The following is a 5040-nucleotide window of genomic DNA, read 5'->3' as shown; positions in this document are numbered from 1 at the left end:
GTATACTGTATGTGTCCCTGGTGTGATTATGCCTCTTATAAGTAAGGGAAATCTTCATTCCCTGTCTGGCATGCTGAGACTGGATCAGATATCATAAAAGGGTCGCGAAGCGTGAATCATGAGCGCCGACTGCAAATGATTCCAATCGATCAATCAATAATCGATGTTCCCATAGGCGGGAGGTGGAGGGGGCCGGGACAGGGCTTCCAGTGAGGAAGTTTGGGTTAGAGCGCGTATGTGCGTACGACGGCGGTACGGCCCGGGTTGAACCCCTCTGACCTTTCCCATAAATCGTTTGTGAAGTCCTCCTGATGGGGAGTCATGGTGTCGCTTGAGCCTTCGCAGATCGATTCCATGAGTTGTGGTGGCAGTGGTAATCAAAACAAAAGAACAACAACCCCCTTTCAAAGCAATCATTTTTAATCATGCTTTAACTGCGCCGCCTCGGTTTGAGGAGAGTTCATTAACAATGTAATTCACAGTCATTGCATTTGTAGAAACTCGCTGTTAAACGCTTAAAGTAGAATCACCCCGCTGTGACATTTCAGTTGTTAAAAAAGTCGACGGCATTTCTAAACGTTGTTAAATATGTCCCCACTTGGCTCTTATTTCAGACACTAAATGACAAGATTCAATTTCTTTTTTTTTCTATTGTAAAAAAAAATATCAGCCATCAGCCTTGAGCAAGACTAAAACACATACTCGGAAATGCAGCGCACCTGGGACTTGACAATTTGAATTAAATACAAAGGCCAATCTCTGTCCTTGGTAGCACAAGGTAAAGTAAAAAGGTACTCTTAGTAAAGTGCCAATCTTATTTACAAGAAACCAATTGCGAAGTTCTGAAAGGTTCTTATCCCCGAAACCCTCCTCACTCACCCTCACTACTTTATCTGTGAGGGTGTTATCAGCCCCGGGACAACCTGGCTTAGCCTGGGCCTACAGCATCGGTAAGGTCTATAGGTATGGAGGAGGAGGGCTGGAGGGGGGGTAGTACCCCCATACAAACACACATGCCGGACACCAGCAGAAAGTAAAACAGGTTGAGACTCCCGCGGTCTGAAAAAAGATGGGGGGAGTTGGGGTGAGACCTCATGAATTAAACAGTGGTGGTGAGAGAGCGAGAAAGAGTATGACATTTTTTCCTTTCCGCTCTGTCCACCGGGATTATCCGCCATGCCCGGGAAATCACCTGGAGAGAAGCGGTGGCGATAATGGGGCTGCCAAAAGCGGAACTCACTCTAATAATTTGATGTCTTCTTGTGAGGGCCAGAGTGGCACTGAAAGAGCGAGCTGTCCGTCCTGGGGGCGGGGGAGGGGGACGGACGGGGGCGAGGAGACAGGAGGCGTTCTGTTATCGTAAAGGAATCATTTGTGTTTACTCCTCCCCCCACCTGTCGTGCGGATCCAAAGGGGTTATTTTGCGAAATGAGTCCCACTCATTACACGAGTAATCATCAATTATTCAATATGTGGTGATGAGCCCACTGTAATCCCCCTACAAGCCATATCACAATTAACGAACGGATATTGCGTTTGTATACCCCCCCCCCCCCCCCCCCCCCGCAACTCCTGCAATTTATTCACATTTTCAACTTGGGCTAGCCGCCCAGCGCAGAGGAACACAAGGCGAGTGAACGCCACTTGGCTGCACAGCCGATGACATTGCCTCTGCTTGGATTCAGGGACGACCCGTGCGCTCCCTCAGAGAAGGACACATCGTCACATGATAGATGGCGATGGGTGCATGACAGGTCAGGGACAGACGAGTCAGAAGGTCTTCTCGTGCCGGAGAATCAGTTCACACTGGAACGGGGTTAAGCGGATTTGGGAGACTTTGGAGGAGAACGTGAGGAGTTCAAGCTCTCTTCAAGTGACCTCCAGAACGCTAATATCCAATTCTTGGAGCTTTACACAACTATTCTTGGCTTATCATGGAGTGTGCCCTCCCCCCCACCCCCCCCCCCCCCACCCCCCCCCCCCCCCCCCCCCCCCCCCCCCCCCCCCCCTAGGTTAACCTTCCAGCGAGACGCTGGGTGGGCGGAACCTGTTGAGGCGCTGGCAAAATGATGAATCACCCTGGAACGCGGAGGGGAAGTTTCAGTGTTTGCCATGAGAACAGAGTTTAGAGGTTTTGTGCAAACAATTCACAAGGCATTGTGAAAAACACTCCAGTCCATGAGCCATCTTCTTCCCTAATTCCTATCAAATTTTTAACGCTATAAACTAGGCTTCCTCAGTGTACCGTTCCTGCTTCTTAATTCTCTGTGTCTGTATTTAATGGAACCAGCTTTGGGTAAGATGGTCATTATTTCAGATAATTATTGATTGTTGCGGCAGAGCATCATCCAGATCGTCGCATCAATAAAACACATTCATGGAGATAAACAAAAGGCTCGGTGCATTGTTCTTCAAGAGGAGGATGATTAGGATTTTGAGTGACATTTTTTGCTTCTTATAATGATGCCCTGAATCTCCCAGGAACAACATTCTTAAGAGATATTGTAAAAAGAGGGAGAAACATAAGATACGTCAAGTATACTTTTTTCTATAATAAGGGATATGGTTGCAATTGTATCAATTTAATATTGTATTGCTATGCAGCTCCTCAACCAGAACATCCTTGCTTTGACCCAATCGACACGTTCACAGGCTTATAAACGTTTGACTTGGTTCCTACTTAGTTCACTAAGTTTGAGTTTATACGCTTATTATAAAGATAAGCATCGTCTGTATAGAGCACTACGCGTCAGTCATATACGTCCGGATGGAGATGTCGTCATCGTAAGTACCTTCCAGGATCACGAGAGATCCTGGGGTCATGGTGGACCATCATCTAATGCTCCCTGACCATGTCATGGTGCACCGTTCTCATGATCGTGCTGATGCACTCTGCACAACATCAGGCAGATCAGATGGTTCCATCCGGAACCATCTGATCTTCCTGATGTTGTGCAGAGTGTATCCGGAACCCTCTCATTCAGATGGCTCCGGATGGAACACTTGGCCCCAGCCCCGGTCCTCTCCCAGCTGGAGCCTCCAAATGGATACGTTTAGTGGACCCCAAAGCCCGGATTCATATGAAGTCTGTAGTCCATCAGGCGAGATGGGTGTGAGATGGAGCATTTGCTGAGGCTTTGGGAGTCCCGTCCTGCAGGGTTGGAGCCGGCAAATTTAAAGTCGTATATATGTCCCTGAGGGCCTCTTATAAAAATAGATATTGATAAAAAAAGACCCCCAGGTTTCTAGCCAACTTCCTTTGTGTCCTTGGCCACTAGGTCACCTATTACATCCCTTCCTGTAGCATTAGAGTCTCAAAATTGATCGTCATCAGAACCCCAGATGTCTCTTTCTCACTCCCAAGTTCTTCTCCATGAATGGTATGTTGGAGTCACTGTAGGTATATGACCCCCATGATAATAACTGTACTGGTCTTTTGAAAATCGTTTTTGTCTGACTTCTACTTGATAATTGCATCAACGCTTCGAAAAGCTTTGAAGCGGTGTTCATGTGTCATGATGATCTTGTAAAAAAATAAAATGAAATTGAAAGAAATTATGAAACCTAGCTTCGGGGTGGCCCCACATCAACCATTTGCTCTAGATAATTTATGTTTTTATTGTAAGAACATCATCAAAAAGTTGCACAGAATGCATTTATAAAATAAATGGAATGGATAATTCAGCAAATGAAGATCGAATATTAAGGTCGGTGCCAGAGAAGATGAAAAAATTAAGTCTTTATTGAAAGAACATCATCAGTTACATAAAATAACTCAACATAACAGCTAACATCAGATTACTATTATCAGATGACAGCGCAAAGACTATTATTCAAACAATATGCAAGCTGCGTGGATTCCGGGGAAGCAGCTTCCATGTCTATTACCTAGGTAACACGGACGCTCACATAGGTCATTTTGGGTCATGAGGGCAAATTACATTTACATTTACATTTAGGAGCTTTTTGTTGCCGCCTTTATCCAAAGCGACTTACAACCATTCATTCACACATTCACACACCCGACGGCGGAGTCAACCACGCAAGGCGACAGCCAGCTGGTCGGAAGCAGTCAGGGTGTATGGAAAGCCAAGAAGGCCACAAACTGGCCCTAGAATGGCGTGGTAAAAGTGCTAAACCATGCGGTTTAGCACTTTTACCGCGCCATCCTACGGCCAGTTTGTGGCCTTCTTGGCTTTCCATAGGCGTCCCTGAGCGTCCCTAGCCTTCCGCTGACAACACGTCGCTCGTGGAAGGACCTTTCTTGCTCCATTGCTCAGCCGAATCCCACCCTGTCCTTACCACCTCGTCGCAGACTCTTTTGTCTATATCTTTGTTATAATAAGCATTTATGTTCTCTTTTTAACGTGATAGCTGTATTTTGTTGTGATGTGCTAAACCCTTGTTTCTTATTCCTACTCCACACTCCAATTCCAACTATTATTTTAGAAACTTCTGATTGATCTCAACCAATGACTAAATGCAAATGTTGCAAACAAGACTCACTCACCCACAATATCACCTCAGAAAAGTACAAATCCAGGTACGAGGAGAACTTTGTCCATGCGTGACAGAATCAATGTAATTCTGTCATTAAACAGACTGCAGTGCTAACGGTCGCAGGGGATTCTTGTAAACAGAAGGTCATTCATTCATTAACAATTCTGAACTGCTATTTGAATAATCTTCTGTGACGGCCTCCTTGTCTGTGTTGTTGTAGCTGTCCTTTGTGCATGCACACACATACACATACACACATACACACACACATGCACGCTGGTACACACACACACACATGCACACGCAGACGCACACACACACACACATACACACACACACACACACACACACACACACACACACACACACACACACACACACACACACACACACACACACACACACACACACACACAAATGGAGTTATCTATCTAGAAATGTAATGAAAATGTAGAAGCTGTTTAAACCTTACAAGGGCTATGCTTAAAATATACTGCAACTTTAAACACATTCAACCCAGTATCTAAGAAGGTACACTTT

The sequence above is a fragment of the Gadus morhua genome, chromosome 4, assembly GCF_902167405.1.
Source record: "Gadus morhua chromosome 4, gadMor3.0, whole genome shotgun sequence".
Classification (NCBI taxonomy): domain Eukaryota; kingdom Metazoa; phylum Chordata; class Actinopteri; order Gadiformes; family Gadidae; genus Gadus; species Gadus morhua.
Note: the sequence above shows the minus strand (reverse complement) of the source record.